Source organism: Serinus canaria, chromosome W (assembly GCF_022539315.1).
Source record: "Serinus canaria isolate serCan28SL12 chromosome W, serCan2020, whole genome shotgun sequence".
Taxonomy (NCBI): Eukaryota; Metazoa; Chordata; class Aves; order Passeriformes; family Fringillidae; genus Serinus; species Serinus canaria.
The window spans coordinates 15,893,121-15,918,160 of NC_066342.1; the positions used below are offsets into that span (position 1 = coordinate 15,893,121).

Sequence of the window (25,040 nt, forward strand, 5' to 3'; positions counted from 1 at the left end):
ACTCTGGAAAAAGATGACAACTTCAGAAAGTCTCTCCTGGGGGTGGTCGCTGTTATCAGTCCCTCCGGCGCTGGGGCAGCTGCTGCAGCCACAAGATGCAAACTCTCTCTCGGTGTTTCCCAGGTCCCAGTCCGGAGCAGCTTCGGCTAGGTCCAAACAGGAAAGGGGAAACAGTCCAGGAAGGAATTTGGGCTGTTTAGCTAAATTAACTAATGAGCAGAGGAAAGAAGCAAGAGCAAGCAGAAGCAAAGCAGAAGTAGAGCAGAAGCAAGAGCAAAGCGAAAAGCAGGGCAAAAAGCAAAAAAGCAGCACTATGTACTGTACTATCTGTATGTCCTGCCGAGTGGCTGATAAGAGGCCCAAACCAAAACTTTCACTCAGCAGGGCCAGTCTTAAAGGCACAGAACTTAATATCCAGCATAAATTGCACACATGAATGGGGATACCAGCATCCTAACGTCACCCTAGGACACCAGGTAAAGATGACATCATTTAAAACAAAACAAGGAAAATATACAGGCTATCCTTCAGAACTGGTATTCCAAAGCAATATTTCCTACAAGTGAATTTCATGTAGAGTTTATTTGCATATAGTTATTCTCAAGACTATCTAAGCTGCTTAAAATTAGCTTTTCATGTAATGTAATCACTAGAGCTATTGCAAACCCTGAAGAAAGGAGTTACCTGATTCGAGTCCAAACTCTAGATTGCTTTCTGTCACAATCAGGATTGCCATTGCTTTCACCAAAAAGGAGAAGCCAAAGGTGATACAGTCTGATCTTTCACCTCTATCCTTTACTATGAAATAATGGGTGGTCAATGAAAACAGCATCTTACTATTCAAGAAAAATATTAAGGAAAATCAAGTTTGCAAAATAACTATATATATGAGTTATAAACCTGTATTTTGGTCATCTACACTAAGACTGTTTTAAGATGTGCAAATGCTTTAAAAAGTAATAAGTATTTGGCCAATTTGAGGTGAATTATGCTTTACAGTTCTGTAGGAGCTGAATAAACACAGGCACACAATCACATAATGGGTAGCTAGGAATACACTATTCTGGAATACAATTTTGTTTTCAGTTAGGCTTACTGATAGCCAAATGCAATGGTATTCACTATCAACCTGAGAATAATTGAACCAAAGTTTAAATGTAAATTTTACATACTCTTAAGAATTTACTGAAGTTATATCAAACCAAAAATAAGACAACTGTATCTTCAATGTAAAATATCAAGATAGATGAAAAATATTCCATCAAACTACACAGCAGAAAATGCAGAAGTGAAGTTACATATGTTCTGTAAGAATGCACAACCCCAAGTGGGTGTATTCAAGATTCTTCACTACAAAAATCCAGACTTCAAAGGCAAAAATATAGAACGTTTCAAGTCACTTCATGTTTGCTGCTGAAATAATCTTGGTTAAAATATTTCCTCAGTCTTGTCTTAACTATATGTGAATGCATGTTTGTACACATGCATGCATCCATACACACAAATACACACACAGAGATATATATAGTGCATATATATGTATACAGTGTATATAACATTAATGGCTTTTTGTTCTTTTGGGGAGAAGAATGTTGAAAAGGTAGAAAAGGTGCTCCTCTTCACATAATTCTCTCTTTTTTATTTTTTTGAAGAAAAACACAGAAATTGATTTTTCTATTCCGTCCTTGATGAAAGGCAAGATGTTTTAGAAGACATTAAGTAAGGACAGATTTGTTGTCCTTTAGAAACAAAAAAGCCCACACAATAAGCATTTAATGCAAAAGCTGTTCTCTCAAATGTCTGTTGAGCTTTCCTAAGTAAACTTACAAAAGTTTCCAGGTAGCTTTACAAAATCTGTACCCTTTCAATGAGATTTCCTTTTCTTAGTTTTCAGGACATCATGATTAATGGAAGCAACAAAAACGTAACTCTTTGCGTAAGAGCAGAGAAGCTGTAAGAATCTACATATATATAAAAGTTGTCAGAAAAGACATGTAGGAACGACATTCTGTGCTGTTCTTGTGAGCTAGCAAAGGCCTCCTGAAGATAAGGAGAAGCCCCATATCTCTCCTGAAGGAAGACCAAGGTTGTCACCATGGAGACAGAATGGAGGAGAAAAAGTTAAGAGATATGGACTCTGGCTAGCTCACAGAGTGACGTGGCTCCCCGATCACCCACTGGGAATTTGTTTCTCTTTTATGACCAATGGGCACTGAATGTATATGCTGGATGGGTGTCAGTGTCTTGGAAAAGTATAAAGGCAAGGTTGCTAAAATGAATCTCGCTCTTGCACCTTTTGATGGAGTCGTGTACTTTTGTACTGTGTCGTGCTCTATAATGACAAGACAAAATTGATTTTTTACCTTAAAAACGCCAAAATATTTTCTACGACACTTAAAAATATTCAAGCATCAGATTAAGTAACTTTGTGCAGGATTTGGTGTGGGAGAGCAGAAAACACAGGGTATGCATACAACAGCAGGAAATGGGATGCCCCAAGAAGAACTTCTATCAATAATGGGATTGTCCTGGCACCATTTTCTCTTTGACTCCCTACATGTGATTAGCAGTGGGGGCCACCATCTTGGAAGGGAGCTGTACTCAGCCATTTTGGGTGTCTCTTTGTTTCTGTGGGGTTTTTGAGATTTAGCAATTTTGTATCTAGTGATTATTTACTGTTATTTTTTTGCTTGTTGCTGTTTCACATGTTAGTAAGCTATTTTTTCACTTATATCTAGAGGAAAACACCAGGGAAATATCTCAAAAGAATTAAAGGGTGTTCCTCTAGGAAGGCAACACAGCCAACTGCCCAGCTGAGGTGCCTTTACACCAATGCACTCAGCATGGGCCACAAACAGGAGGAATTTGAAGCCACTGAGATGCTAGAAAATTATGACCTTGTTACCATTACTGAAACTTTGTGGGCTTCTTGAGCCAGGTAATAGACAGCCTTACCAGAGATGGTGAGATACTGGATCTGATGGTCACCAGCGTAAGCGAACTCTATTGGGGTCATCAAGATTGGAGGCAGCCTGGACTGCAGTGATCCTGCACTGATGGAGTTTGGAATCCGGAGGGACATAGGTTAGGTAAGGAGTAAAGTAAGGCCCCTGAACGTAAGGAAAGTAAACTTCCAGCTCTTCCAGGAGCTAGTCAATAGGATCCCCTGGGAAACTGCCCTTGGAGACATGGGAGTGGAACTGAGCTGGCAGATCTTTAAGGAAGTCTTCCATAGAGCGCAAGAGCTCTAGGAGCAAGAAATCCCCAGGAGCAAGAAATTGGGCAAAGAAAGCAAGAGACTGGTATGGCTGAGTCAGAACTTGCTTGTCAAACTAAAAAAGCAAATGCACAGGCCGTGGAAACAAGGACAGGCGACCTGGGAAAAGTATAGAGAAGTATGACCACGTAGGGATGGGGTGAGAAAGGCCAAGGCAAAGCTGGAACTGAATTTGGCAAAGGATGCAAAGAATAACAGGAAGGGTTTCTACAGGAATGTCAAACAGAAAAGGAAGGTCAAAGAAGGAATACCTAGATAAGCAATGCTAGAAAGCTGGTAGCAATGGATGAAGAGAAGACTGTGGTACTCAACAATTTTTTTTGCCTCAGTCTTCACTGGAAACCTCTCTTCACACATCTCTTGAGTGGATGGACTGCAAGACAGGGACTGGGGGAGCAAAGTGCTTCCCTGCCACTGACATGTTTTATGAAAAATCCTTTCCTTAGGATTTTTTCTCCTGAGAAGCTGAGAGGCCTCAGGAACAAAATGTAAACAATGATTATCTGCTTCTGTGGAATGCAATAGGTGGATCTGTGATTGGTCTCATCTGGTTGTTTTTAATTAATGGCCAATCCCAGTCCAGCTGTCCAGACTGTCTTGGTCAGAGACAAGCCTTTGTTATTCATTCCTTTTCTATTCTTAGCTAGCCTTCTGCAGAAATCCTTTCTTCTATTCTTTTAGTATAGTTTAATATAATATATATCATAAAATAATAAATCAAACCTTCTGAAACATGGAGTCAACATTCTCATCTCTTCCCTCATCCTGGGACCCCTGCGAACACTGTCACACTTCCCACTATAAGATCAAGTTTATGACCACCTGAGGTACCTGAACGTACATAAGTCTATGGGACCTGATGAGATGCATCCCAGAGACCTAAGGGAATTGTCTGATGTAGCTGCCAAGCCAGTCTCCATGATATTTGAAAAGTCATGCCAGTCAGGGGAAGTCCCAGGTGACTAGAAAAAGGGAAACATTGTACTTGTTTGGAAAAGGGTAGAAAGGAGGACCCTGGGAAGTACAGACCTGTCAGCCTCACCTTTGTGCATGGGAAGATCTCAGAACAGATTCTCCTAGAAGCTATGCTAAGGCACACGGAGGACAGGGACGCAATTGGGGACAATCAGTACAGCTTTGCCAAGGGCAAGTCCTTCCTGACCAACCTAATGGCCTTCTATGATGGAGTGACTACATCAGTGGACAAGGGAAGTGCTACAGATGTCATCTGGACTTCTGTAAAGCCTTTGACATGGTCTGCCACAACATCCTTCTCTCTAAATCAGAGACAGATGGATGCAATGAGTGGACTGTTCAGTGGATAAGGAATTGATTGGACAGTCCCATTCAGAAGATAGTGGTCAATGGCTCAGAGACCCAATGGACATCAGTGACAAGTGGTGTCCCTTGGGAGTCTGTATTGGGATCAGTGCTGTTTAATATCTTCATTAATGACATAGACAAAGTGATAGAGTGCACTCTACAGTATATAAACAAACTTTCCTGTACCCACTATGCACAGCTTTGGGAGGAGCTATCCCCCCTCCCCATCCCGTGTATCTGGCCGAATAAAGAATGCCTGCTTCTTAATGCTACGTTGGTGTTGAGTTTTTTATTTTACCAAATTTTTGGTAAAAATTTTGGCAACCCAGATGGGACGAACTCCTGAACTTCAACGGATCCAAGAGATCGCAAGACCTCCAGATGGCACCAAGGGATTCTTGGGGAGAACCTTCAGTCCCTGGTCCAAAGGAAATTGGAGCAAGACCCCAGGTAAGATAAAGGCATTCTTTACTCTAAAGGTGTTAACTGTTTACCTACCTGTAAGGTGCAGCAAAAGCTACACAGGATTTGGTTTAAAGGTACCTAAGGTGGGAAAAGGGAAGGTTTAGAGTCCCTTCTAAGGAGCTCCTAAACAGTAATTTGTTATAATGGAAAACAAAACCTCAAAAGGGGTATCACAGGTGTCACCACTGGGATGTATTTTGAAACACTGGAAAAAACTTGCGAGTGATCCCCTCACATGTGAAAAATGTATAAAATTTTGTAATCAGTGGTGGCCACTTTACTCACTGTAAGATCAAGAGAAGTGGCCTAAGGATGGAATCTTACAGTATAACCCCATATTGCAATTAATGTTGTGGTGGAAGAGAAAATAAGCGGATGATGTTCCTTATGCTGACTTGTTTTTCACCCTAAGAAATCATCCGGACTGGCAAAAGGAATGTGGGAGGACCCTGCAAGATCCATTAATTTTAGCACTTGAAAAGGAAAAGAAAAGCAAAGGGTTGAAAAGGTGGTGTTCTGCGTGCAGCATAGGACAGAGGTGCTTAAAGTGTGGAAGACAAGATGAAGACGATTTAGAGCTGATGGTTGCTCTGTGGCAAAGAGCAGGTGGGGTGAATGGTGAATGATGAATGCGGCTAGACGCATAAGTAGGTCACGGGAGAGTGGACTGAAACGGAGAGAATGCTTTAGGGGATCGGAGGATTTTAGCCTGATTCCAGGACACACTAGAAGGCGGCAAGGAGGTGTTGGGGAGAATTGTGGCAGGACATTCCCCCTACCACAGAAGAGCATGTCTGCTCTGTCCATGAGGTGGTGGGATTGCTCTGGACATTCTCCCCCTCACATGAATTGATGAGATAACCCAGGCCAGCTTGTCTGACTAGGGAGTCTGCTGGCTAGTGAGTTATTTCTCTCTCTGGCACCAGGGGTGGAATTCCCAATAAACAATTTGCCTTGAGAACAAGATGTGGGGAGATAAGCTGGAATTCCTGACTGAGAGACACTTTACTTTGCAAACTATAAAAGCTACACAAACTTTCACAGAGGCACAAGTCTCCTACACACATCCTAAAAACGTGTAGGACTTCTCCCTGGAGTTTGGATGCAAATTCTGTGGATGCTTTCCCAGGAACTGAGTGAAGGAATTGTATGTGTATTCCATCATCAATCTGGTGGTAAGTCACACTGAATCCTAATCTATACTGTTTCTTTGCTAGCTGTAATATAGGTACCTTTATATAATGCACTGTATTTTTTATCTACTAGTAGTTATTTTTGTTTTATCCTGTGTAGTAAGTAGTCTGTTTAAAGTCTTATGTCTGTTAATTTTGTGTCTTTTCAATAAATAATTCATTTTGTAATAGACCTAATAGGCCATTCTTAAGAACTTGCGAATGAGAACAATCTGGGGTGCAGGCCACTCCAAACAGAGCTACTGACAGAAATCTGAGTAAAAGGCAGGACTTGTCTAAGCTCTCGTCTCTATTCATAACAGGAATGCCGGGGATATTCTGATGACTCCCCTCCAGCAGGCGATCTGGAATCATGGTCCAGCAACAGTAAAGACCCTATTTTCAATTGTGGTTTTAATGTCATGGAGAAAGGCAGCTGGAGTTTATAGAGAGGATCCAAATAGAGTGGCTAAAGTATTTGAAACCATAATTAGGACTCAGGACCCTGACTGGAATGATACACAAGTGATGTTAGATATGCTGTTGGATAGCACAGAAAAAAGGATGGTGTTGACCATGGCCAGAAAGCAGGTGGAAAGGGCACATGCTCATGGACACTTAGAAGGAACTGTGAATCAGAATTTTCCTTCAACAGATCCAAGGTGGTACCCTAATTTACTGGGGCCCTGAGATCATTTAACAAGATATCAGAGATGGATATTTTTTGATGTAAAGCATGCCGTACTGAAAGCCATGAACTGGTCAAAACTGTATGAGGTAAAGCAAGACAGTACTGAATCCCCCATGGCTTTCATAGAACAATTGAAGGTGACTGCCAGAAAATATACTAATCTGGATCCTGAGACTCCAGAGGAGGCTGTACAGTTAGCAACTATTTTTATAGGGCAGTCGGCCCTGGATATTAGAAGGAAACTCCAGAAACTGGAAGGAGTGGAGTCATGTGACTTAGGAAAGTTGTTAGATGAAGCGTGGAAAGCATATCACAACAGGGATCGGGAAAAGGAACTATGGCAGGCTAGAAGTGAAAACAAGAGACATGACAAACTGTTTGTGACTTTGGGGGTGGCTAAGGAACCCGTGGAGGGTACTAAGGGACCAGCCAATAAGGGAGGTTGGGAGGGGAGGAACAAGGGGAAGGGGAGGCGGGAGGCTTCCACCATTTCCCTGACAACGGTTAGGGGAACACCAGTATGCAATCTGCAAAGAAAAAGGGCATTGGAAGCGAGAACACCCATCGGCTAGAAAGCTGGAGTCGGTCTTACAGACTGTTACATTAGAAGATGAAGATTGAAGGGGACCAGGGGATTCTACCCCAGCTGAACCCCTGGTTACACTGAGGCTGGGGAAAGAAGTGGAATTTTTGGTGGACGCAGGAGCAACTTATTTAGTAATAAATATATGTAAAGAGAAACTTAGTAGGGATGTGGTAAATGTAATTGGTGCTACAGGGAAAAGTGAAAATCAGTCCTTTTTACAACCCATGAAATTTAAATTAGGAAAGAATTGGATTACTCACCAGTTTCTTTATATGCCCAAATTCCCAGTCCCCTTCCTGGGGAGAGATTTATTGGCAAAACTGCATGCTCAAATAATTTTTCAGGATAGGGAAATACAAATGCAAATACCAGAATTGAAAGCCATGGAGGCAAGGATTTTTATGCTACAAAACCATGACAAGGAGTCAAATGAATTGGAAGAAACCACAGAGGAGGTAGACAACACTGTGACCCCATTGGTATGGGCACCTGAAATGCCCGGACCATCAAAAGCGGACAAAATCGTGAGGATTATTCTAAAACCCGAAGCTAAACCGGTAGGGCAAAACTAATATCCTATTAATCGGAAGCCAAGAAAGGGGCTGGAAAAGCTCATAAAAAATTTTTTAGAATATGGGTTATTGAAGGAGTGTGAATCAGAATATAACACACCGATATTACCAATTAAAAAGCAAAATGGGGAATATATGTTAGTGCAAGATTTAAGGGACATTAAAAAAATAGTACCAGATTATCATCCAGTAGTAGCTAATCCCTCCACACTTTTGACAGCACTAAAAGGGGACTATAAATGTTTTACAGTGATTGGTCTTAAGGATGCCTTTTTCTGGGTACCTTTGGAGGAAAACAGTCAAGCAATAATTTGATTTTGAATGGGAAGTGTCCTAGGGTGATGCTTGCATCCCCAATCATGTGTTCTGTTTATGCTGGATAATATGTTCTGTGCCTTCAAGACTGGCTCTGAAGAGTGAAGTTTTGTTTTGTTTTGTTTTGCTATCAGCCTGCTCACTCCCCCAACAGTCGACGGGACACAGAGACGGGGGCAGTACATAGTGGTGATTTTGCTTTTGGCTCTTGCTTTTGCTCTGCTCTTGCTCCTGCTTTGCTCCTGCTTTGCTCTTGCTTTTGCTTCTGCTTGTTAGTTAGTTTAGCTAGGCAGTCCAAATTTTCCCTGGACTGTTTTTCCTTTCCCTTTCTTGGAACCACTCGAGACTGCTCCAGACTGGGACCTGGGAAACCCAGAGAGTTTGCACCTTGTGGCCTGCAGCAGCCATCCTCAGCGCCGGAAGGACTGATAACAGAGCGACCGATCCCAGGAGAGACTTTCTGAATTTGTCATCTTTTTCAGAGCAGTGAAAGAGTGTTGTCACCCGGTATTGTTCATTTTGTGTGCTGGGGGGTGTTTTTCCTGTTAAATAAACAGGTTCTTTCCACTTCTCTCTGAGGAATCCTTCATGAACTGGTTGGAGGGAGGGGCCGCGTGGGTTTGCTTTCTGGAGGGGCCCCCTTTGGAGGTTTTCTCCCAAATTTGCCCTAAACCAGGACAGAAAGTCACACCTCTGGATGCAAAGTTCAGTTAACCTGGACCATCCTACTGCAGGAATTTAAAAATAGTCCAGCAATATTTGGTAATATACTAGGAAAAGAATTAGAACAATGGAAGAACAATAACACCAAAAGAGTAGTTTAACAGTATGTGGATGACATTCTGCTGGCAGTGGAGACCCATAACTAATGCCTACAAATGACCATAAATCTGTTTAACTTTCTGGGACAGAATGGTTACATAGTAACTAAAAGAAAAGCTCAAATAGGAAAGACAGCTGTGATTTATTTGGGCTTCAAGATCACTCAAAGGCAGAGAATTATTGGCTTTGACAGAAAGGAAGCAATCTGACAAACTCCAGAACCATGGAAAATCTGAGAATTATGAGGCTTTCTGGGAGTGGTTAGGTGGTGCCAGTTGTAGATCTCAAACTATGGACTTTTAGTGAAGCCTGTCTATGAAACCCTAGAAGAAACAAAGGAAGGACAACTGGTGTGAACTCCTGAGTGCCGAACTGCCATCTGAGAACTGAAAAAGGCATTAATGACAGCACTTGCATTAGGGCTTCCTGACTTTACCAAGCCCTATGAACTGTTTGTACATGAGAGGCAACATTTAGCTCTGGGGGTCCTGACATATAAGCTGGGAACCTAGAGGAGACCTGTGGGCTATTTCTCCAAACAGCTGGACAACCTGAGCAAAGGACGTCTGGGATGCTTGCAAGCAGTTGCTGCAACTGTTCTACTGATCCAAGAAGCCAGGAAGTTCATGAATGGACAGCATATAACTGGTTTTGTCGCTCACATGGTGATATCCATATTAGAGCAAAAGGGGGAACAATGGCTATCCCCCAGCAGGATGCTGAAATACCAAGTCTGCTTTTGGAAGAGGTTGATGTGGAATTGAAGATGACAACAGCCATGAATCAAGCTGTGTTCCTTGGCCCAAAGGCAGTGGATGAGGGAGCCCCAGCACATGACTGTCTTCAAACTATTGATCAGATTTATTCCAGCAGAAGTGATTTGTGAGATGATCCAATAGAGAATCCTGAGTTAGAATTATTCACAGATGGCAGCAGTTTCATGAAGGATGGAAAACAGATGACAGCATATCCAATGGTAACTACTAGTGAAGTACTGGAAGCTTGATCTTTACCAGTTAAGATGTCAGCACAAAAGGCAGAAATAATAGCATTAATACAAGCATTGAATTTGGCAGTGGGGAAAAGGGTGAATATTTTGACTGATTCTAGGTATGCCTTTGGTGTATTTCATGCCCACAAAGCTATATGGAAGGAAAGGGGACTGCTATCAGCTCAAGGATCAGCTATTAAACACAAAGAAGAAATATTACAACTTTTGGAAGAAATTAAAAAACCAAATGCCCGGGAGGCTTCCCTCAGGGGCTTTTGGGACCCCATTGGCTCCTCCCCTTGTTTCTATGTCCCTGAGCCACTCCCTCCCTATTCCCCAATTGACCCTCATCTTGGAACTGCCCTGAGACCACTGTGGAGCCCTGACCTCTGGGGACAGAGAAATCTGGACTCCCCTGAGGAGTGTGCCCTGGGACCCTGAACATCTTACCGCGCGGCTGAATTAAACATCTGTGGATAGTATGCAAAGGCCCTTTTTGCTTCCTTACCCTGGACTTTATTAGCAGCTATTCTGGCTGCAACACAAAGGAGGTGGCAGCGATGCATTGCAAAGCACAGCAACCTGGGCAAACTAATGTTATAGAGGGAAACCAATTAGCAGATAAAGCAGCTTGAGGAGTAGCTGAAAAAGGCATCCTAGTGTTGGTACCACAAAGACAAATTGACATATCTGAATTGAAGCCTAATTATGACAGACAAGATCAGTGCTTAGCAGACACATTAAAAGCCACTAAGAATCAGGAGGGATGGTGGGGAGCAGACAGCCAACAGGTTATAGCTCCACAATCTGTAATGAGGAAAATAATGAAAAAAGAACACAACAAAACCCATTGGGGAATTGAGTCCATGATATCTAGTCTCCAAAGCTCTGTACTCAGGGTAGGGATGACTGAAATAGCAAAATCAATCCTAGTGAAATGTCCAATTTGTTTAAAAAACAATCCCATATATAGGAAGAGGCTACCTCCTAGAACAATTAAACAGGGAAATTCACCTGGAGATTACTGGCAAATAGATTTCTCTGAATTACCCAGACAAAATGGGTATAGGTATCTTTTGGTATTGGTAAATACTTTTTCTGGATGGTCAGAAGCCTTTCCCTGTCACACCAATAAAGCTCGGGAAATGGTAAAAACCATGCTTAAAGAAATCATACCGAGATTTGGGGTACCACTTGGGATGTCCTTAGACAGAGGCCCACATTTTATAGCAGATATGGTGCAACAGCTGAGCAAAACTCTAGGCATAAAATGGGACTTACACACACCTTGGTGACCACAATCAAGTGAGTAAGTGGAAAGGATAAATCAGATTTTGAAATGACAAATTAGCAGAATGTATCAAGAAACTTCCTTAAAATGGCCACAGGCCCTCCCTCTGATTCTTTTGCGAGTCAGAATTCAGCCAAGGTCCAAAAACCAAAGTAAGTCCTCATGCTGTATGGATGGCTGTATCAAGCACCATCCATTCCCAGAGAAATACATTCAAAGGGAGAAACAGATTTAAATCTATACTTAATTTCTTTAGAAAAAACCCTTACTGGACTATGCCAGTTTATAACCCTGCTTATTGCTTTGGATGCACCCGTTCACCAATACCAACCTGGGGACTTTCTATATGTAAAGACATGGAACTATGAACCCTTGAAAGAAAAGTGGAAAGGACCCTTTCACATCCTTCTGGTAACCTACACTGCGCTTAAGTTGAAAGGAATCGAACCCTGGGTCCATCACACACAGGTAAAACCAGCAATCAAGCATTAAACACAGCAGAAACAAGATTAATTAACATAGTGGAGATTTTTTTGTATATAAATCCCATTGCTTTAGGTATATGATATGATTTTCTAGGAGGATATTATTTATTGGTTCTAAATGAAGACAATAAATAATTGCATATTTATAATAATAATAGAAACTATTATGTTAATCTCTGGGAAGGGAAAAGTGATCTTCATGCTAGTGCAAGATTTTGGCGGATTACAGAATGTAACCTCTATAGCAGCTTGTTTGCCAACACCAACCTCTGCAGAAAATCCAGTTCAGTGGGGAGCTTTAGTCAGCAATTTGACAAAAATTTGGGAACATGTGGGAAGGAAATAGCACCCATACCAATTGGACAGGGATGGAAGGAGAATATTCCTTACAATGGATGATACTGTTAAAAATTGTAATATCTCAAAACCAGATCTGGAAATAACCTCAGGAAATATTTATCGGCCGACAGACTGCACTAATACCCTTTGGGGATGTCAAATACCCAAAATACAGAACAGCCCTCAAACGAGGCAATGGGAATATATCCAGCCAGTTCAGTGGTGTCTGGGTTGGGAAGGAAATCCAGGCTTCCCAGAAGACCCCTTACATGTTGGTATAAAATATTCTGATTCAACAAGGTCAAGGCAAAAGGATTCAAAGAGAAAAGTGGAATTGCACTCAAGTATACACTTGTAAGAAGATACAGCGACTCATGACTGTGGCTCAAGCTCTAAGGTTAGGATGTGTTTGTAGAACTTATTCTACCCTTCTTAATGATGCCTCGTCTCACCTAACAAATAGCGAGACTTGGAGAGAGATAGACTATCAGCAGGACAAGGTAAAATCATTAGGACCCACATTATGGGTGGGAAGTAATGGGATCCGGACCACACATTTGCCCTTGGGAGGATCAAGAGTGCAATCGACACTGGGAGTATTAACATCATGTCCCTTGCGAAAGGAGTCACCATTGGAAGCCCAACTGTGGGGAAAAGTTAAATGCAATGAGACTTGGAAACATCTCAGTACAGGAAGCATAGTGGGATGGATTTTAAAATCCATCTTCACTTCCCAAATATCTACCTTCAGAAATAGATTAACCATACACAATTTGACTCTGCAAATGGAAACTTTAGCAAATGCAATTCAATTGGGGTTCACTGAAATAAATGAACAATTGCAAGCCACAACTAAAATAATCTTACAAAACACATTGGCCTCAGACTTATTGCTGTTACATGAACATGGAGTATGTGGATACTTGAATTTAAACAACAGTACTTGTTGTGTCCACATTCCAAATGTGACTGCTAAATTGGATAATCAAATAGAGAGGATAAAATCAGTTGCTGCATCCAGCAGAAAATTAGGAGCAGGATTAGAAAGCAACTGGCTAAACAAAATATTTAAAGGATTTGGATTTTCTCTAACTGGTTGGTTGGCCTCACTTTTGCAAAGTATAAATGTGATCACAAAAATAATTGTGATTATGATGGTTGCTTTAAGCTGCATAAAAATATGATTGCTAATGCAACATGAGGAACTTCTATGATGTTAGTAAAAAGGCAAAGTGAGGCTTATGAAGGCTTGCAAAGAAGACAAGCTTCACAAGCCTCAAAGAGGGGCAATGTTGCCAGATGATAAATAGCCTACACCCGGTGAGCTAACACAGAGCTTGTTCTCCAAAACTACTGGCCTATGGAAACTGCACACTGCCCATTGTCTAAGAAGGAGAACTGGAAGTTCACCAGCCTCAGTGTCCTGCCAATTCAGCCAGGTCACTTGGAATGTTGGGGTCTACGACCACCAGGGGCCACCAGAGAGACCCCCCCCCAGGACAGAAGAATGCATGCATAAAGGGAGGGGAAATATGTTAATGATTTTGGGGAAATGATTATCATATTTATGTTTAGTCTGGGACAATCAATGAATATGTATGCAAAATACAGTATATAAACAGGAACTTTCCTGTACCCAGTATGCACGGCTTTGGGAGGAGCTATCCCCCTGTGCATCCAGACAAATAAAGAATGCCTGCTTCTTAATGCTACACTGGTGTTAAGTAGTTTTTTTTTTATTTTACTGAATTTTTGGTAACACCTGGAGGTGTTTAAGGAAAGACTGGATGAGGCACTTAGTGCAATGGTCTAGTTGACATGGTGGTTAGGTCATAGGTTGGACTTGATCTCAGAGGCCTTTTCCAACCTAATTGATTCTGTGATTCTGTGAAACTCATTACAAGGCAGGAACACAGTATGGCACATGAGCAATCATATGCTTAAAAGAGTTGAAACAACAAAGATGGCTGCAAGGAAAAAAAAAAAAAAAAGACAAGTACCTCACTAGAACTGAAAGCAGCAACTTTTCTTTTACATTGTCTTTCCTTCTCTGCCAAAAAAAGCAATCAGATAAACTAGGTTAGCACAGATGAACAAAGTGAAATAGTTGCAAAGTAGATGGGCAAATCAGCAATGAGCACCACTGCAAAACAGCTTGTGTTAGGAAAAAAATTGTGAGATCTCGTCCTGCTAAGATTCCTTATCTCAGATGCTTTTACAGAAGGTTTTGACCTCAGACTGTGGCAGGCAGAGCACTGAGGGGAAGGGAACACCTGCCCAGGCCACAGTGGAAACCGTGGAGTCATGTAGGTTAGTAGTATGCTAATAGGGCTATCCTATATTTGGTCAGGTTTCCAGTTTTCCTTCACCATTGGTCAAGACCTTTTTCTTATAAGGTCATATCCTGAGTTGACCTTTCTGATTGGACATTGTGCCCCTATACCTGGCTGTGTTGGCCCCGCCCAAAGGGTCCTTGGAATCTAGCATCTGTAGGTTTGCTATTTTCACTATTCAAGTTTTTTATTTTCTGTCTAGTTCCATTGTTCCCGTCCCTTCATATTTAGCCAGCTCCTCCCAGCCAAGCCATGCAAAGGGACTACAGTGGGCTTCTAAGCCCATAAAAAATCTCATTCCCTAACTATTGTACCAATTAGTCTTTATAGTAGGAAATTGTATAAACTTTCTTAAGCTAGATATATATCATTTATATTGTATACTGCATAGTCATGGTTAAGTCAGCATGACTAAAGGTCCCCGATTCATTGCAAGGAAGACAGGCTCCACCTTGAAGCATAAAAGATACCCCTGGACTATCAAGATGATGCCAGCATCCTACCCCCTCTAACAAACATCTCTGTGAAACCTTCCTATTAGTTGTCATTATAGATAACTAACTGTAGCACGACTAGGACATCTAGATCAAAAAAGAAGCAGATGGGTGATTGTGCCATAGAATTATAGTTGTTCTGAAAAACAGCAACATGTGTGTGTTAAGTAGGGATTGGTCAAATTGTGTTGTAACTGAATGCTTGAAAGGTATAAGAACTATGTGTAAAACTGTTTTTGGGGTGAACCAATTTGAATGGGACACCTCATGTGCATGAATAAATAATTGTTCTTGTAATCCTATACTTTGCATCCTAGCCTCTCTCCTCAGCCTGCATAGGCCAGTTGTGAAATTTTCTTAACACTTGGTGGGCATATACACCAGAAGTCAACTATGTAGGGAACAGCTTCATGCAGCTCTAATCAATTATTAAATATGCGTATTCTTGGTTTTTACAAGTGAGTTCAAAACCAGTATTTGACCATATGTTTGTAACTATATTTTGCTTCAAACACCACAATAAACTTGTCACCAAATTGCAAAACTTTCCAAGTTTCTTCCCTTGTGTTAAATTAATCAAAATCCATTCCTTTGGATTTTGCGGGGACTAAGTAAGCCTTCATACAAGATTCTCTGTCTACCTTACAAAGCTTCCATGAACATTGTGGAATTGGCTGGATGGACAGAGCCAGAGTTATAGACAATGGCTCTATATCCAGGTGGAGGCCAGTGACGAATGGTGTCCCTCAGGGCTCGGTCCTTGAACCGGAGCTCTTTAATATCTTAATCAATGACATAGACAGGGGGATCGAGTGCACCCTCAGCAAGTTTGCAGATGACACAAAGCTAAGAGGTGCAGCTGACACAACAGAAGGAAAGAATGCCATCCAGGGAGACCTGGACAAACTTGAGAAGTGGGTCATGAGAACCTAATCAGGTTCAACAAGTCCAAGTGCAAGGAGCTGCACCTGGGTCTGGGCAATCCCAGACATGAGCACAGACCGGTAGAAGAAGTCATTGAGAGCAGCCCTGCAGAGAAGGACTTGAGGGTTATGGTGGACAAAAAGCTGAGTATGAGACAACAGTGTGCACTTGCAGCCCAGAAGGCCAACCGCATCCTGGTCTGCATCAAAAGAGGACTGGCCAAAAGGTCAAGGGAAAGGATTCTGCTCCTCTACTCCGCCCTCATGGTACCCCCACCTGGAGTACTGCATCCAGCTCTGGGGTCCTCAGCACAAGAAAGATACAGGCCTGTTAGAGCGGGTTGAAAGGAGGGCCACAAAGATGATCTGGGGGCTGGAGCACCTCTCCTAGGAAGACAGGCTGAAAGAGTTGGGGCTGTTCAGTCTGAAGAAGAGAAGGTTCTGGGGAGACCTTATTGCAGCCTTTCAGTATTTAAAGGTTTAAAAAAGAGTGAGAGCAACTTTTTTACATGGGCAGATAGTGATAGGACGAGGGGTAATGGTTTTAAATTAAAATAAGAGAGATTTAAATTAGATGTTAGGAAGAAATTCTCTATCCAGAAGGTGGTGAGGCACTGGAACAGGTTTCCCAGAGAGGTTGTGGATGTCCCATCCCTGGAAGATTTCAAGCCAGGTTGAATGGGGCCTTGAGCAACATGATCTAGTGGGTGGCACCCCTGCCCATGGTGGGGGGGGAGGGACACATGTGTTGGAATTAAATGATCTTTAAGGTCCCTTCTAACCCAAGTCATTCTATGATAGTGTGAAAATCTACATACATGTGTACATATACCAATTATAGGCTGGAGAAAAGAAAGCATATCAGAACATCTTGACAATGCTAACTCACTTCAAGGAAAAAGTAAGATGTCAGAGTTACACAGCTATTCAAACAAAGGACACAATATTTTGTAAATATTATGTCTATGGCTGTCCTTGGTGTGTTATCAGGAGAGCTAATAGAACTGGTGAGCAGGCAGAGCTTAGCCTTTCTGACTATTATCTACTAGAACTTTTTAATCCTATGGTGTTGTCTCTGGTCTTGGCCCTGCCCTGATGCCTAGCTTGGAGAGATCTTCCCCACTGAGAATTCTGAGTGAAGATGTTTGGTCCCCAAGCCCCTGCAGGTGCATCTGCACAAGATGCTGTGGAAGCTCTTCAGTGGTGCATACAGTGGCTACAACAGCTTGAGTCACAGTATTCATGGGAACTGGGCTCATTACTGGGAGAAGACAAGCCTTGATAGAGCAGTTCTGTCATCATGTAGAGGCTCTAGAAAGGACAGGCTGTGCTTCATCTCCATCACTCACCTTTACAGTAAAGGTGTGTTTCCTGATGTTCAGACAGAACCTCTTGTTTCACTTCGTGCCCATTGTTTCTTGTCCTGTCACTGGGCACCACAGAAAAGAATCTGTGTCCCTTTTCTTTGTACCCTCCTGTTGCAAAATGTGGAACATGTAAAATTTTCTTAATAAAGGATGTTCTTTGATGTTTGATCTTTGTATAGTTTCAAGCCTAATCAACAAGAAGGGAGATTTAATTCATGAAATAGAGAGCAGCTAACAAGCTCTAAATGATGTCCAGATGCTAGAAAAACAAATTACTTGTTAGTAGAATTGCCTTGTTCAAGTTTAGGGCTAGACATGCTTCAATGATCTTATACCTAGGGGGATGTTTAACAAAGCTTGGGAAGAAGGATGCCCACTGATAATGAACACAAAAACTGCAGAGTTTATGGGACATCTGGCAGAACTCTCAAGATAAGGAAGAAACTAATAAAGCCAACTCAGCAACTGTGCTGAAATCAGCTCCAACTGGATAAAAGGCAATTCCAGCAGGGGGACACCATGACCACTGACTCACAGACCAATGATCCAAGAAACCCACTGACCCAAAAAAAGAGAAAGAGTGGGCATGCAGACTAATTAGCATGAGAAGCAAAATAATCATTAACCAATAGAAGAGACAATACTGATTAATAAGAGAACTATGTAACTTGTATCCAATGAACACTAATTCCTCAGTTTGCTAAAATATATTAATAGTAAAAAGCTTTGATAATTGGTGTGCCTGATTTGTGTAATTTAACCAAGCACCCAGGCTTGCACAACTCAGAAATAAATAATCAATGTCTCTCTTGAGTGTGCAATTATTGGCTTGTCGCACACCGGGTAACGAATTCAATTTTTCTGGAAAATGCTCCCTTCAGATATTTGTAAACACTAATGAGATTCCCCCATCCTCCTAACCCTTCTCTTCTCTTGGCTAAACAGTCACAGCTGTGTCAGTGCTTCCTCATGAGAGATGCTGAGACCCTTCATCATCTCCACGGCCCTTCTCTGGACTCTCTCCAATATGGCCAGGCCTCTCTTGCACTGGGGATCCTTTAAATGGAGACAAGACTCTATGTGTGGCCTCACCAGCACTGAATAATGTAGAAGGATCAACTCCCTCGACATGTTGGCAATACTTTATCTAATGTACCCCAGGATGCCATTCATCTTCTTTGCAGCAAGGGCACATTGCTGGCTTATGTTCAACTTAGTGCCTACCAGGGCCCCCAGGTCCTTTTCTGATAAGCTGCTTTACAACTGGACAGCCTCCAGCATGTGTACTGGTGCGTGGGATTATTTCCCCTCAGGTGCAGGACTTGTCACTTCCCCTTGTTGAGCTGCATGAGGTTCCTGTCAGCCCAATTCTGCAGCTTGTTGAGGTCCTTCTGGATGGCAGTGTGTGGAGAGATGATAGCTATGGAAAAGTACCAAACTCAGCTAATCTGAGTCTCTGCACCTGCAAGGCCGCAGTGGCCTTGGGTATAGCTGTAGTCTGATAGCAAGATGATGTAGCCGAGAGCAAGGCATGAGAAAAAGGAAATGTAAGTTGTAAAGAATGAGGAAGTAAGAATAACCAATAGACTGTTTAGCTTACAGAATATGCACGAGCTTATTATGTGTTGTGCTTAAATGTCTGATGCTCTAATCAATAAACGAAGCTTGCTGATTCTCATATTGAGATGACCCGAGCCTCCCTCACTGCGACAGCAGTGTGACCCCTTGGTGTATCAACCACTCCTCCCAATTTGGGGAGGAGTAAGATGAACTCAGCCAGACCCTGTACAGGTGTCATCAGCAACCTGGCTGGGGGTACACTCTGCCCCATCATCCAAACCATTAATGAAGATGAACAAGACTGGATCCAGTAGTGACTCCCGGGATACACTGTTAGTCACTGACTTCCATCTAGACTTTGCACTGCTATTAAACACCATCCTTTGGGCCCAGCCATTCAGCCAGTTTTCAGTCCACCTCACTGTTTTCTCATCCTGCCCACACATCAATAGCTGCTTTATGACGATCTTATGGGAGACAGGGTCGAAAGCCTTCCTGAAGTCCAGGTAGACAATATCCACTGTCCTTGGTGAAGCCATGCTGACTAGTCCTGGTGATTTTCTTGTCCTCCATGTGCCTAGAAATGGTTTCCAGGATTAGTTATTCCATCCCTTTCACAGAGATTGAGGTGAGGCTTAGCAGCCTATAGTTCCCTGGGTCCTCCTTCTTGGCCCTCTCAAAGACAGGACTGACATTTGCTTTCTTTCAGTCTTAGGTCAGTTCTTCCAACCACCATGTTTGATCAAAGATAATCAAGAGTGACCTAGCAATGACAACTACCAGCTCCCTCAGCAGTCATGGATGCATCCCATCAGGGCCCATGGACTTACCTATGTCCAGTTTGCTTAAGTATTCCCTGACCTAATCCTTTTCCACCAAAGGTACAGCTTCCTTGCTCTAGGCTTTCCTTCTGGTCTCTTGTGCCTGGTATTTCCAAAGGCTGGTCTTCCTAGTAAAGACTAAGGCAAAGGCAATGATAAATACATATTTATTTATCCTGAAAACCAACAATACAGAGATTTATATGAATTGAAGAAAGATGAAAGCTATTTGGAACAGATAGAATGATTTTAAAAAACAGGTAAAGGATACACTGCAAAGGCCAAGACAAGCAGACACCATACTACACTGATATTCATTTCTTGTGAAGGCTTCATGATACTGCAATAGGCTTCAGTCACCACATACACAACTGTAGCTGCAACAGTGAAATCCACAAGCCACTGATATTCAGGAAAATAATGCAATGCTGAAAAATACAAGTTTGCAAATCTTTAAAATTACAATTATATTTTAAAGGCAATTGCCAACATATACAAAAAGGGATGACAATTAAAGATTATTTTCAAATAATTGAGGCCTAGTCTCAGTCTACTTCCAGATTATACAGGTTAAGAGAAACTTTTTTTTTCACTCAGCAACCTCTTGTTTTAACCTGAACTTCACTCTTCACCTCTGTTAGTTGATACTGGATTACCACTCAGCAATTTAAAAGGTTACAGGGTTTTAGCATGTTTTTCATCTCAGCTTTTGTGCATTTGTGGTATTGTCCACAAGGGTCCCAGGATGAGGGAAGAGATGAGAAAGTTGACTCCATGTATCAGATTTATTATTGATTTATTATTTTAAGATAGATAATAGATTAAAACTATACTAAAAGAATAGAGGAAAGGATTTCATCAGAAGGCTTATCTAAGAATAGAAAAGCAATGAATAACAAAGGCTTGTCTCTGCCCGAGACCGTCTGGATAGGTAAACCGTGATTGGCCCTTAATTGGAAGCAACCAGATGAGACCAATCACAGATTCCCCCTGTTGCATTCCACAGCAGCAGATAAGAATTGTTTACAGTTTGTTCCTGAGGCCTCCCAGCTTCTCAGGAGGGGAAAAATCCTAAGGAAAGGATTTTTCATAGAACATGTCGGTGACATCTCACCCTTTTTATTTTAAATAAATTAAAATGAAAAATGTTTGCAATTTCATCTGCTGGGCCATGCAGAGGAAAGAACAAGCACCTGAGAGGCTATGTGTTGCCAATCAAAACATCAATCAAATGCTGGTGTGGAACCATCAGGAAATTCTTCACCTGCAAAACACCAAATTCCATCACATTGTTATGAACAAGAAAAGGGTAACCCATTTTTTTTTCCAAAAGTAGAATTACAGGTCTAACCAGTTCTGGCGAGGAGTGCTTTTGTTAGCTGCTTTGTTGTGGTGTGGGTTCAGTTTCCATTTGTATTGTTTTCCCCCTTGGTGTTTTTCTCCCCATCTTATAATGTTCTCCCCATTTTGCATCCCTAAGCCTATGTTGATGGTTCAGCCCTGGTTTCCCCCTCTCCCTGAGTTGGTTCCCTCCTGTTCTGAGAAAGCTGCCAAGCCCTTGTCTCCACCCCCGTTCCCTTAGCAACCACCCTACTTGTTACATTTTCCCCTCCTCCAGAGCCCTGTCCATCTCCCGGGGCCCTGCTCATTTCTCCAGAAACTTCTCCCTTCCTCAGAAAGTGATTTGGCAGGTGCTCTGAGCCCCTCCCTAGCTTTTATATCATTAGTTCTTGTCCATGTCAGTTATATTCAATTCTCCTCCTCAGTTTCCCCCATTGGTTCTTGTACCTATGTTACACCCCCTTCATATACTGCTGTTGCTCTTTGTTCCTGGCCTTTTCCCGCCTGGATCCCCTGGAGACAATGAGACAATAAACCTCTGGACTGCACCAGGCGAGTTAAGACCCTCTTTTCTCTCAAGCTTCTCCGCTTTTGCCGCTCCTCTCGATATTGCTGCCTTGTCGAAGGCGCTGCCCAGACGTCCCTGACGCATCCGGGTAGTGCCCCCCACTGCTAGCTGCTGCTGTGCTCCGAGCTAGCCGGCGCCGCCTCCCCCCCCGCTCTCAGGGGAGTAAAGTGCACTTGATGCAGCAGCGCGGCACTGCTTGTCAAATCACCTGTTAAGTATTGGGTCATTAGCCATCTATGGTTGAGAATTCACTCTATTGTATCAGCATCACCCTGCTTGTGGCCAGGTGGGAGGATGGCATCCTGAAGAGGACAACAGGACTGGGACGGCCGCCCACCCTGCGACCTCCAAGACAGCTAACTATCAAGACCCGAGGAGATCAGCTTGGACCAGTGACGCCGAGGAGCGCCGGATTGGTGAGAAAATACCGGCGGCGGGAGTGGGGGCGAGTGAGTGGTGTGTGAATGAGACGAAGGCTGGCTATTTCCAGATCTTCGAAGTGAGTGGGGCCTCCTTGTACCGCCGTTTCAGACTCCCGCGAGGGTGCCGGCCGGGAACGGAGGGAAGCATTTGGAATTAGTGTGAGTGACAGCCTCCGAAGGGGGAGTGAGGGCCCCCCCCCTCCGGGTGTGGGGAGGAATTTTGGGTGAGTGGCACGCACAGATCTCAGCGAAGGAGGCCGAGGTTTGTTTTAAGTCCTGACAAAGGAAGTCAGGAAGATTGTAAGTCTCGAGAAGGATTCGAGCAAGCTCAAAGCCCTGCAGGCAAACTAAGTACTGACGAAAGAAGTCAGGCCTCGGCGAAGGAGGCTGGGTTTTAAGTCCTGATACATACAGAAATCAGGCAGTTGTTTTTCCTGACGAAGGAAGTCAGGCCTCGGCGAAGGAGGCTGGGTTTTAAGTCCTGATACATGGAGAAATCAGGCAGTTGTTTTTCCTGACGAAGGAAGTCAGGTAAAGTCCTGAGCTTCAGGCAAATTTAGAGTTCAGTAGAGGCTGGAACTCCTCAAATAGGTACCTTCTGGTAGATTTCTCTTCAAAGAGAAGCACCTTTGTGAGTTTTTGTGTTGAGACCTGAAAAAAAATGGGAGGATGGAATAGCAAGGAGACAGGCAAGAGGCTGAGGAATATACCTCCCCATAGTCCTTTAGGGGAACTGTTAGAGAGATGGGATTCTATAGAGGCCACCGAGAGATTGGAAAAGGTTAAGATGATCCATTACTGTGTAGAAGTTTAGCCAGAATTAGAAGTGCAGGGAGGATGGCCTTGGTGTGGGACAAGGGACAAGTGGATGTGTCAGCAACTGAGTCAATATCTGACAGCTCGAGGGGATACCGATCCCAAGCAATTATTGTATGTAGCTTGTTGGTTAAAGAATGCTATTGGAGATGAGGGTGTGCAGATTTGTAAAGCGCAGAGGAAGAAAGAGGGGAATGAAGGAGGGGATGGTGGAATTAGTAAAAGATGGGACCCCGTGGATTATTTGCCTTCTGACGCCCCTCCACCTTATAATCCTCTTCCTCTGGCACCTCAAAGGGCAGATCCGGCTTTTCCCCCGGCTGCTATCTCATTACCACCTCCTGTAATTCCTTCTTCTACCCCTTTGGCTTCCCCTACGACAGACCCAGTATCTCCCATGGTAACCACTCCCTCACCACCCCCTTCGGCTCCTCCAGTTCCTTCTGCACCACAAGTGCCTACTCCACCTGCTGCATTCTCCACCTTTTCTCAAGCTCTGATTAATATGCACTCAGGCTCTGCTCCCCCTGCAAATGCTGTCCCTTTACCTCCTCCTAGCTGGGACACAAATACCTCCTTGCCTAGTAAACCATTATCACCAAATACACCTGGTGACATGCAGAGAGTTCAGAGGAATCCTGGTGTCTCTCAGATTGGTAGTTCAGTGTCTGAAGATAGGCCATACTGCAATACCCGATCTAAGACCTCCAAAGTAGAGAGACTTTTTCCCCTCAGAGAAGTTCCTATGGGAGGGGTAGCAAAAAGTGTTAGCTTTGTGAACGCTCCTCTAACTGCTTCTGAGGTGAGAGGATTCAAGAAAGAGTTAAGACATTTAGTTGAGGACCCAGTGGGCATAGCTAATCAAGTAGATCAATTCTTAGGTCCAAATATCTACACTTGGGGGAAGATGAATTCCATTCTGAATATATTATTCTCCCCAGAAGAAGTCCAGATGATTAGGGTGGCTGGCATAAAAATTTGGGAAAAAGATAACCGTCCGGGACCCCAAGTGCCATCAGGAGAACAGAAATTGCCACTAATGGATCCCAACTAGAACCCTAATCAAGAGGAGGGGAGGAAGGCCATGATAGAATATAAGTCTTTGATAATTCGAGAGATCAAAGAGTCAGTTCCCAAAAGAACTAATACCAAGTTGGCATTTGAGGGTGCTCAAGAGAAAGATGAAACTCCTGCTACTTGGCTTAATTGCCTAAAGCAGAATTTCCAGTTGTATTCCAAAATAGACCCAGACACCACAGAAAGTCAAGTGTTACTAAAGGTCCAATTTGTTACCAAATCTTAGCCTGATATACGAAAAAAACTAGAAAAGATTGAAGATTGGCAAGAGAAGGACATTAATGAGTTACTGAGAGAAGCATTAAAAGTGTATTTAAGGAGAGATGAAGAAAGAGCAAAGGCCAAAGCCAAGATCATGGTTGCAGTAGCTAGACAAAGTGTAGGGGCAAACTACTCTATCCCACGATCCAAGGGTCCACCACCAGGAGGAGGCAAGGATAGGGCAGTACTGTCAGGTGCAAGCGGAATAGAGAGACCTCAAATCAAGTGCTGCTATTATTGTGGAGGGATAAGTAATATAAAGAGGCTTTGTAGAAAGCTCAGTACTGATGAAGCAATAGCCAGGGAACAAGATAACTTAGAGAAGAATCTTAGAGGTGAATTTTAAGGGTGTCAAGGGCTCTATATTTTAGGGGACCCCATGCAACATCCAGAAGAGCCCTTGGTATACTTTAGGAGACCCCTAAATGAAAGATTTGAATTTGTGGTAGACACAAGAGCACATAAAGCCTGTCTTAACAATGTAGCAGAAGATATAGTGCAATGCCCGAAGACATCTAGGGTTAGACAAAACAGCTGAGTGAAGAAATATCCAATAGCGCCAAGATTGGACAGTAACACCTAAATTTGTAATAAGTGATGTGAGATCAAAAAGGTACCTTATTGTTTTCTTGTAGTGTGTGTGAGAGTGAAGTCACACAAAGTCAGCCTCAACTTCCCGGGCGGGTGGGAAGTGAGGGGCAGTGGAAAGAGTGCATGACCCGCAAACC

General features: G+C 42.9%; 1 protein-coding gene and 1 pseudogene across 2 annotated transcripts in view; both read right to left on the minus strand.

The window, feature by feature from the left end:
• Positions 1 to 25,040, minus strand: part of LOC127060968 (uncharacterized) — a 1,003,595-nt gene that overhangs the window by 474,769 nt on the left and 503,786 nt on the right. The gene's annotated exons all lie outside the window — the stretch shown is intronic.
• Positions 1 to 25,040, minus strand: part of LOC103824956 (transmembrane protein 161B-like) — a 72,419-nt pseudogene that overhangs the window by 17,167 nt on the left and 30,212 nt on the right.